Below are 11,791 nucleotides of genomic sequence, written 5' to 3' on the forward strand. Positions count from 1 at the left end.
CCAAGAAGAGGGAGGTAACTGAATGACCAGGATCTTGAGGAACTCCTGTTGAAATGAATGAGAGTAACTGTGTTTTGACTAAGTCATGTCTGTGTGTCTTCTCAGTACTGCAGTGTAAACAAAAAAGGCAGATGACAGGAGAGGGAGAAAAGAGGTATTTGCTGCTCCTGGTTTCTAAAATGGAGAACAGCAAAACATTTATGTTTTGCTTAAGCTTGCATAGGGAGTCTCTGGCAGAGCTAGAAGTTGAAGCTGTATCTCCTTTGTCTATCTTCTGTTTCACTGTGAAGCAGATTTTCAGATAATGATACTGTTTTAAAGACAAATTTTGCAGTGATGCAATTTCAGTATGTGATTTCATTTTAAAGTTTTTAAACTATATTTTGGGGTTTGCTGTTGTAGTTCAATCCGTAGGGGAAATACTTTTGCCAACACTGTGTCTATAGGTGCACAACTGAAGCTCTTCAGTTGCTGCCTTGGTGCTTGCTCTTACCTTACCAAAAAGGCATAGCATACTGTTTAGTGAAAGAGAGATAAGCTACCTTACATTTTATATGGGATACTTGACATGAGATCGATACTAGTTTGCAGTCTGGCTCGATGATCTGTGTACATGCCATTTTCCACACTTTGTTTGGTGTAAATGTAGAGTATTGGACTTCTATTGACTTTTAATTTTTTTTTTTGTATAGCTACTCTGTACATGAGACTTCAGATGGCTCTCGCCCAGACCCTCAGTTACTTAGACATGAATGACCTGCTTAAAGCATTGATTGCTGCCTACTTCTGTAGTTGCCCTAGTCTTCACAAATAGGCATGCTACTAGGCTGTGGGATGTTTGGAACTCTGATTCAAGCTCAAGTTACTGATAACCCAACATGAAGACTATCAGACTAGGTTTTTACTCAACAGTTGGCATGTAGGTGGTTTTCTGAGAATCAAAGGCTTAATTTGACATGAATGAAGTATGAGAGATCAAGAACTGAAGTGAGTCTTACTCTTGGGACTTGTTTTCTTCATATGTGTTATAATAGTTTAAGACAAGTAACTGAAACATGGTTTAGGCTTGAAATCTGTTTATACACTAGAGAGAGAGCCAGACGTCCAGATCGCCAGTACTGATTAGCAAAAATGCATGAACTTGTGTGTAATAAATGAAGTGATTGAAGAGACTGAAGGACCATGGAGAGCTACCGGTTATTGGGAAGGCAAATCATTGCTTCACCTAATACAAAGTGAGCTGCATCTCTAGGCAGCAGGCCATTGCTTGAAAAATCCACACCGCTCACAAAGCAATAGCCAGCAATAATTGTAATTGTCTTGAGTCAAGAACTGCAAGTGAAACAGGTACTCAGGCAATTTATACCACCACCTTGTGAAGTAAGTTGGGCTAGCTACAGAGCAGAGCGCCACTTGCAGTAAGTCAGGGTGACAAGACTAGACCTAGTCATTACAGCTGACTCACATTACGTCCCATAAAGAAAGAAGGAGAGTCAGAAGCTAGTGTAGTAAACTTTAGACATTGTCAACCATAAATATGTGTCTTTGTTTCAAAATGACCAGTGGGTTTTTCTCTAACTCCTATTTTCAGGATGGATCTGGATTAGTAATACAAAAACTGAGAGTTTGTTGCTATGCCAGGGCTAACTGAAAGAATAATTGGTCATCATTGCTGTTACTGTGTTTTGGTATGTGAATGAATTATGGAGATCATTTTTAGTGGATATTTTTCTTGAATTTACCATCCAGCTCTGCAGCTTAAGTAGAATGCATCAGAATTCTTTGGGATCGTTGGAGTGACCCCAGATTGACACCAGCACATGCTTGCCTACATGGGGGAAATGCAGGTTTGGGGCTCTGAAGAGTACATGGCTATAACATGCACTAGAATGCTATGCTTCGAGAGCCTGACTTGTTTAATCAGTGGTAACCTTTGGGCTCTTATTCCTAAATTTTGTCATTATATGTAAATGGTTATTAAACACTGATCGATTGATTACAAGAATGCTTTGCATTCCTTTGCAAGTATACATAAAAATAGCTGTTTGTTTAATGTTTAACTACTGCATTATTTTACTTCTTTAATTAAATGCAATAGGTTTTTGCTGGAGCATGAGATAATAATCTAAATGCAATTAAAATGTTCATAGTATTAAGAGTATGTACACTGCCCTCCAAAGACAGGATTGCTGAGGCTTCCAGGCAAAGGTATTGGGTGGTCTGCTGTTGGTTTGGAATACTTAAGTGTTCTGTTTTAGATCAGAAAGGTGTTAAGGTGCTTTTATAAAACTCTATAAACCATCATTAAACATTGTTCATTGAAGTAAATTTTAAGTAATCCTTCACGTGACAAATTTGCTGTAGTTCCAGGCTGACATTTCAACAAGCTGTTTTACGTCAACCTAACAATTACCTGTGACAGTTTCTCCATTTGCACCAAAGAATAAACATTTCTTGCAGCCAGTCAACAGTATTAGCGTGGTTTAGTTTAATGGAAAAGGGAAAAGAAACCCAAGTAATGAAAATGATGCTAATACTGGATGCTGCTAGAGGATATAATCCAGACATAATTATATATGAAATGAGAAAGTAAGTTTGGGATCACTGAAAGCATTAAATATCTGAACTCTGATCTCACTGAAGTGAATTACCACTGTTAATTATAGTAGGGAACAGTTAAGCCAATATTTAATACCTTAACTCAAGTAAATTAAATGAGATCAGTGACTTCCCAGTTATGTAGATAAAAACAGGCCAACCTGGAGCGGTTTTGAAAATTCCTTTCTCAAATGCTTCTTTCAACATACAAAACTCTTTTAGGGGTAAATTCCAGACACATGCAATGTAGCATTGTACACGTAATGTGTTGAAATCTTTTAAAATTCGAAGATAAAAATTCCTTGTGTAAGACGAGAGCATCAGAGCTCAGCAACACTTAAGTTTTGAGACAGTTTATGGCTATAGATTCAGTTCTAGTGTTGGCAGAAGATGAAGACATCATCACACTGTTGACTGGTTATCTTCCCCCATCTTCAGGAAAGCCCAATGATGTCTTAGATCTGGCAACTGAGCTAACAGGGCGGTGGGTTTTATTTGTTCATCCTGTCCCTGCCCCCCCCCCCAGGCAAGACAAGCTGATTTACAAACACAATTTATATAAACTATCATTCGTTTTTGACTGAGTTAGGAATTGATCTCCGATGTATGGGATGATTCACTCATGTAATTGGCATACTTGAAGGGTAGTAACTGCTGGTGGGATGGGTTGTGATGAGTGACTTTGCTTACAGGTGAGGGTGGGCATGGATGCAGTAGTCTTGCTGTTGCTGCATATAGAGCTAGGAGGTGTGTTTTTAGCATTAGTAGTGCTTAAATTTTTCACTGCTACTTGTTTGAACTGAAGTTTGGCAGTTGAACTAACAAGCTGAGAAGGAAAAGCACTGGGTTTAGGCTCTACAGAGAGCCTGATGTTACATATCAGTAAAAAGCTCACAGAGAGAGCTATATAGAATTTCATGCAATTCCTTGAATTGATTTTGGTTACTGAAACCAAGCTAGTAAGAACAATTTAATTGTTTTCATCAATTTATTCTTTAGTAATTAAGGGAAACAACCCCCAGAAGAAATAATGTTTATAACTTGAGTAAAAAAACTTAAAGCTACTATAAATTTAGCTAATTAATCAATTCAAGAAAAATGAGATTTGTAATGAAAAACTCATGTCCTTCTAACTGAAGGTGCTACTAAACTAAAAGGAATATTTAACAAGGAGTTACCTAGGTTTCTTGAGTATAAGATTGTACTATTGCCTGAGGGACAATATCTAGCTTACAGAATTGACCAAACAAAATAGCTAATGGCTGTTTTTTTTCAATATTTACCATATTTTTGTACTGGAGTTTCATATAATCTGTAATCTGAAGGAGCAGAGGGGAAAACAGTCTGTAAAATTGATTCTCATTCACCCTAGAACAAGCACTATTATGACAAGTAATGAATTTATGAAAAAGTAATGTCTAGGCATTTTAATTAGAGAACACCTCATGAAAGGAATTGTCTTGTTTTCTGCATTTGTGCATTTCCTTTAAAAATGTGTTTCTCACTCTTTTTAAACTGATTAGAGATTTCAAGTAAAAGGTGAACTACAAACTCTTACTGCTCTTTCACAAAGGTATTATTTGTTTGTTTTTCTATACAACTGCTTCAGGTTGCTGTCCTGCTGTCATTGAAAATAAATAGGTGTTCATTCTGGTGCTTCAGGGTTGAATCTTTCATCTTGAACCACACATCTCTGAAGAGAATTTCTATTCTTAGGAACAAATAAGCCCACACAATCTAATCCTTCAATTGTCTTTACATTAATCCTCATGTTCTGTTTGGTGTGATTTTTGATTTTTAAAACTTTTTTGTCTTTAAACCTAAAATCATGTTTAATATAATACCTACTGCTAGGCCAGGATCTTGTGATAGCTTGTACTCAGTATTCAAGCTTATTCTCCTGCTTTTAATTAAGACTAGTCTTAAATGTTTCAAATGCTATCCTTTCTTTTCTGTCCATTGCAGATATTATTTCCCTTATTTGGCAGGTGACGGTGGAGAATTACAGCACTTCCTAAAGGTACATTTTCCATTGGAAAACCACCAATGTGATCGGTAGTTTAAAGGGGCAAAGATTTAAACCAAAATCTTAATGTGTAGAAATGCTTACGGGCTATTGTTAATCTTCTAACAGAGCTAGCTAATCTTTCAATATGAGTTATGTACACCTTCATTATGTTTGATTTTCTATCCTTCAATGTATTGAAAAACCAGGAAAGAATATTTTGTGTTGCTTGTCAACTAAGTGTGAAGTTATTCTACGTCTTCCTAGTATGTAGACATGTGAACCTCAGTGAAAGAACATGTACCACATCTTCTTGCTGTATCCTACATACCCAATCCTACTGTATTTTCATACTTTTATTCAATGTGGGTTTTTTAAAACCCCACAATAAAGCAGTGATGTAGGTAATCCAAAAATTATTTTTTCTATTAGTTTTTGCCTTCTTCCCTAACCTCCCTTTTCTACCTCCAGTAGCAATTTGCTTTTGATTCTTCCCTGTCTGCGATTTTTTTTTCTTTTTTTTTTTATTTTATGAAAGCTTGTTATCAAGTAGTGGTACTTCTAAAAGGAGATAGTTTATCTGGGTTTACCTGAAGAAACAACACATGATTTGTCTTTGGTATTTACCAACAAAGTGTTTGTGTCATCCCTGGATCTCTCAGAAATACTATTTTCTGAGTATATCATTCCCATCAAATATCTGTTTAGACTACTTTCCTCCAGATACTGTAGTTTTCATTTCTTCCAGATAAAAGAATTAATTGTGCTCTCGTGTTAACATAAAGCAAGGGCCACCTCACTAAACCAGTGGAACAGTGTAAGTGAGGAGACAGTTAGGTCTTGCATATTAAATGAAAAAAAGATTGATACAAGTATCTTGCAGAGGTTGCAATGACAATTAGGTTTATCTGTGTTGTGAAAAATTAGGATTATCTACATTGTTTGTGCAATCCTCTTGTTCCCATAAATTATGATGCAGTCTTTAATTATGTATTCTCTTTTCCCCATGTTTCCCCCCATGTTTTAGGAATGAATCAAAATAGCATAGTGAAAAGAGTCTGTTACCTCTGGCTCATCTGGAAATTTGAAAAGTATAGCGTGAATGAGGTGAAGTCTTGCAGAAAGGGAGGACATGGTTTTTTGATTAAGATGGATTGCTGTTCTGGAAAGTTAGACTCCATATTTAGCTTCTCACACAATGATTCTAGCAAAGTCACTTGAATATTTTCATAGATAATCATTAATTGTCTCTTTCTTGGAGGATTTACTCTGAAACCCCTGGTTCAGATCTTCTAAAGTACTTAGTGTTCTCAGATGTTGCTGAAGGCAGAGGTTTGCTTGCATCATCCATTCTATTGCACTAAAGAGTTCGACTGTTTAAAAAAAAAAAAAAGAAAAAATATCTTTGAATTAAAAACAATGTAATTCACTTATATTGGGGGAAAAAAGCTTGCATTCACTTAGTCCATTTCTCTGGCTTCTGGTGGCAGCCCTAAATTTCTTGCTCTAGAAGTCGTCATCTCTGGACCCTGCTTCATCCATTTGCAGTGCTTGTTTCCTCCCCAGACTTCAAACTGGTCCCAGGCTCATCTCCAAGTCTGACTGCTTTCCCACCCTAGCCTTTAGTTATCCCCTTGCTCCCATTCTCCTTCCCCAGAGCGCTCATCTGACTCTGTCCCTTTCCCAGATTCACTGTTGCAGCATTTTGTATCCTGTTTAGTCATAATTTTTCTCACCCAATACCTGTTTCCTCAGTTTTCCCCCCAAATCCCCTGATCTTCCCATTCCCCCCCCAATCCTGAAGATTTTCCTTCCTTTCCCAGCTAGTCCCAACTAAAACCATGTGCTTCCTCCCCGTATTGCATAATACATATTCTGCCTGTCAGCTGAAGTAGCAAGATGATGAGATTATTGAGAGCAGAGGGGAGAGATATTTCTGCTTTTGGTTATAATAGTCAACCCAGCTCAAGGATACAATACCTGGAAGCAGCTATTACAGCAAAAAGGTTGACTTTGCCCTATAGCTTCACGCCAGATCATGTTCAGGATTGTTCTGTGGGGTGTGCACATTTTTAGACTTGGCCAAAATTGGGCAGACTTTCATAAATGGTTATAGGTGTATCTTCTATTCTCTCTCCTTTCCCATCTAATTTCAGAAACTACTGTAAAGCATTAGAGTGCTAAAAGTTTCCAAATAAAAGATTGTGAGAGTATTTCTCTGAAATGGCTGAATAGTTTTGGCTGGAGTTTTCCAAAATAAATTCAGCCTGAGGCAGACAGCTGGTATGGGAAATTTCAGCTAAAAGAGTTGCAATTTGGCTAAGTTTTGAGAGACTCAGAAGAGATTTGTGAGGGAATTAACCCTGGCTAATGTTTCACGTTTCACCAACTATCGTCTTCTGGGCAATATGCTTTGTCACTTCATGTGGACCTTCCCATTTGGTTTAAAATTTGTTCTCTGTAGTAACTAGCTAAGCTTCTGTACAGTAGAAGAGCTATTTTTATTTGGGGTTTATAGAGTCAAAGAGTTTTTAAAATAATTTATTTGCTTTCCCAGACTAGTTGAAGTCGCTTTCTATATAGGTACAGTCTGTCAGGGGCATTTGTATTGGAAATATCTTGGTTCTTTTATACTTGTTTATAGCTTACACCAGGGATTTGTGCTAGAGTAGCACTGTCACAGAGCTACCTCTCTTAGACAGTTTTAACCTACCACTGTCTGTAGCACCATGCTGTGAATCTGCTTCCCTAGCGTGCAGTCCATATGGTAATAAAAGAAGCAAAGTACACTCCTCCTGCCCCGTTCTCCTTAACTACTTGTGTGAGCCAGACTTATTCACACTCCTGTTTTTCAAGCTGTGTCATTATTAAACTTTTCTTTCTTCTTTCCACCCCCCTGCCTCCCCCCCCCCCCCCCCCCCATTTTCCTCTTCCCTCACCTCTCTTTCACTGCCTCTTCCCTCCCCAGGCTTACCTTCATTACTGCAGGCCTTTTTGGGCTAATTGATGGTTCTTGATTCCTGGTGTATGGCTGTGACCTGCCCAATCTATTCAGAACTGTTAAAAAGCCAGTATCTTCTGTCATGCAAGGTTCTCTTTGCTAGATAGGTGTTCCAACCATCTTTATTGTCTCAAAGTACAAACCTCACGTACTTTATCTATCTGGCCTTCAAATACAAGACTTAATACTGCACATTAGGGCTATCAGGAGTTTCTAAACTCTGAACCTCCTAAACCCAAAAGCTCTGCTGAAGGCAAGGAAGTACTTGACAAAGACAAATCTGATCATACGGAGCCTTTTTGTGCTGTGGTGGTCCTGAAGCACTCAAACCAAAATGAAAGCAGCCAAAAAAAAAGATGTCAGTTCACCCTAGAAGATAATTAAGGCATAGGAAGTCTTTCCCCATCTATTTCATGTTAGCTCCTATTACCATCTGGATGGGTGAGTTGGGATAGAGGAGTGCTACGTCAAGATAATCTGTCCATTGAATGTAATTTCTTGTTTCTCACACCTGTTAAAAAGCAGTCTGCTAAAAACTGAGCACTGTCAAATTAACTGATTAAAATAATGAATACCATGGAGCGAGTAGGGATTGATTTTATTTTTCCCCCCGATGTCTTTTTCAGTACAAGAATGAGAGGATATCAAGTTATGTCAGCAGATGAGAAGTTCAAAATAAATAATATCGTTCTCAAAGCTGTATTTAAGCTGTGTAGCTCCTGACTGCAGCAGGTAGTAGACATTTAAAGCTTGCATAGTTTCTAAACATGACTGAACAAATTCGTGGGAGAAAAATCCATTGAAGTTCATGAAATACAAAAGAGACAGGCCATAAATTGTTGGAGATTTCTGTAGTACTGGGTGAAATACCATTACATGCTTGTCCTCTTACACTCTTCCCTAGGCATTTGCTTGCTGGCATTAGGCTGTACCAGTTGCTTTTTAGGAACAGAATGGTGTCATGCCCTAGCAAGACCAAAGAACTTTTGCTTGGAAAAGGAGGAAGGGATTAGGGAAACAAAAGCTTGGAGAAATGAAGTGACTATCGGGGACAACAAATGTGATCAAAGGAAGGGGTGTTAGGTTCAAAGTATCAAAGATGGAAAAACAAGGAAGTGGAGGGGATGCTGTTCAGGCCACCCTCCAAAGCACTAGAAAGTGCTTGAAAATATCTAAGGACCTGGTGGATACTTCCCAGGGGCTCCTATCAGGGACAGGTTGTTGAACTAAATGGACCTTGTGGTTTTACTTGATGCTGCCATTTGTACATTCTTCTGTGGTTTAAGTTCTTGAACATTTGGCTGTTGGCAAAATTTGCTTAGAATGTGAAGCCAACTGAGAGTAGAAACATTGTGCTTTGAGAATTAAGCATTGCATTTCTCTAACCCCAAAAAGCAAACTTTTTGAGGGAGGAGTACGTTTAAGAAATGGGGGGGGGGAAGACCCTAACTGTTTTCTCATCACAGTACACTGAGAAAATGTTTAGACTGATAATATAACCTTCATAGTGTTATGTTCTATAAAATTGGCAAGAGCTTAGTTCTTAGTCTGAATGCTATGCTTGTTTTGAAATTTAAATAATAAACAATTTATATATGTATATATTTTAGCTTAAAATCACATTTTGTCGGATTTGGCTGTTAATAAAAGCTTATGGTGGAATCAGCACTCTGTCCATCCAGTGAAAATATGAACAGGACCACACAAAATGCTTCCACTGTGTCATTTCTTTTACTGCTGTTCCATTAAAATAAACTCCTTGCCACAGAACTTACTTGTCATTTCCCACTTCTCAAAAATATCACAAGTAGTGTAGTTTCTAAAGCTTTTCCACTTCTAGCTTTGGTATCTACTTGACTGTATTTGTGGAAGATCCCTTTATATTCCTTCCTGCCATTCCTTTTCAACCACATACATTACTGGATCTTAAATATACTGTATTAAATGCAGGTTTTGGCCAGCACTGCTTACAACTAAACCTAGGCTAGTCAGATAGTGTCATATTCATCTTGGTTTGTCATCACTGATTCCAGAAAGAAAGTGCTTTTGATCTTAATGTGTGTATTCTTCTGTCCATGTCTACTTTAGCATTTACTGAGATAAATTCTTCTTGAATTATATCTTCTTCTGGTTACAGTAAGCTTTTTCTTTTTCTCCTGGATTTTATAGCTTACTGAGCTCCACTGAAGTAAAAAGAAAGAGACTTCAACTTTATGGGCATTTGTTGGACTGGATAGTTAGCTTACCTTGCTTGTGCTGTCTCCTATAACGTGGCCCTGTGTCATTATCACATCTGCGGGGCTTTCTTAAATCATAAAAATAATGGATGTATTCTTATTCAACTTCATTGATGCAAAACTACTTTTTGTTTCATCTGACAATGGGATTTTCTCCCCTTCTTTATGAAGTATGAGAATAATTCTTTAATGTGTGTTTTCAGTACTCCTGAGGTTTTTCTAAGTTACTGTTATGAAGGCAAGTGCATAACTAGGATTTGTTTAGAAAACAGAGGAGCGGGTTTAGTAGAGAAATATTTTATAATTTCTGCTTCATATGCACAAATGAAAACTCACAAAATTTCTTTGAATGTCATCTTAAAACTCAAAAATGTAGGTAGTGATACTTTCAAATCACTAATGCCCAGCAAGTAGTGAACTGGGACTCTGGAGGTTTAGAATGAGTTGTTGTCATATGACTATTATTCAGTACCACCAACTTTGATATTTCCTTTGGCATTGTATCACCTTCAGAGTAGGTAGGTGGAATTATTAAGATGTTCTCCGTAAGACTCAACTATAGCATCATGATTCAAAGATGGTGTTCCAAATGATAATACATGAGATTGGTGTCCTAATAGGGCTATAATTCTCTTCTGGTAACAATACACAGTAAAACATGAGATGTGTTGTTAACATCCTTAACAAAAGTTTTTGTTTTAAGCATGATTCAGGTTTTAGTTTGCAAATCGACTTACTTCACCTCTTAAAATCCTGGGATCAAATAACAGCACTCACTTGCTCCTATAGTTGATGAATACTCACAACATTTTGTTACATTTTTCTATGCAGTTAGTTTCCAACACCTTCTCTTAGTTTACAAGGGTCTGAATAACCTGCATTTTACATGCATTGCCAGTAGTGTTCACAAGCTGGCAGGCAGGTAATGCTAACTCACAGGGCTGTGCTTGAATGCATCACTTCTGCTATGCTCTTACCCTCTGCTGTGGCAACAGCTGAGAGCTGTGAGTTTTCCCTACACTCACATCTTTCTGGCTCATTGTCAGTCAAGCCATGCCAACTGCACCAGCCAGTAAAAGCATATAGGAAAAATAAATTTGTCATAGGAAAAGTACAGAAAAGTGATTACTTTCATGCAAGACTACAGTAAAGGCACTGTTAGGCTACACTTCACTAATGCTGAAAAAATAGCTTTCAAAATCAGGGGGTTTTGTCAGTGATAGTGTGCTTGAGGACACCTCCACTCAAAGGGTTAGGACCAAAACTTGTTTTTTTAAAAACTGCTGTAATGTAAACGTTTTTAATAACTCTATGAGTGGATGAGACAACATGGTATCATTGTGCTCTATTGTTCTCAAAGAATTCTGTGTAAATAATAGTAAAGGGATGTGCTGGCTGATATGTAAGAAGATAGAAGAGATGTGTGTAACGAAAATTATGTTTGATGATGAACTGCATTTTCTACCGTGGTTTCTTCATTAAGTCTCCAAACATAGCATTTTTCAGGTTATTTATATTGTAATATAAAATAATAGAAAGTAAAATAGTTGTTGAAATACATTTGTGACTGTTAAAGAAACTCAGCAGACTTTTGTTTTTCAATCTTCCCCAAACACACACTTACCATTTCCTCATTTTATTATAGAGAGGGGAAATCAAGCAGGCTCCTTTTTCTGTAGGACTTTGCTTCTAACTACAAATTACAGCTTCAGGATTTGTGAGATTATTTTGTGTCTAATTATTCCAAAGAACTTTGCAGGACCATGCAGAAGGCATTGTGATACTGAATGCTTCAGCTTATGCTTACAGTTGCTGAGTCTTGGCATACTAATCTAAATAATGACAATTTGGTTTTTTTACTCATACATGTTTAGCAGAATCCGTTTCACGAAAGTCAGTAGTACAACTAAAATTAATATTAAATAATGCACACGATATCTGTCAGAACCG

This window comes from Aptenodytes forsteri, unplaced genomic scaffold (assembly GCF_000699145.1).
Source record: "Aptenodytes forsteri isolate BGI_AS27 unplaced genomic scaffold, ASM69914v1 Scaffold227, whole genome shotgun sequence".
In the NCBI taxonomy this organism is placed as follows: Eukaryota; Metazoa; Chordata; class Aves; order Sphenisciformes; family Spheniscidae; genus Aptenodytes; species Aptenodytes forsteri.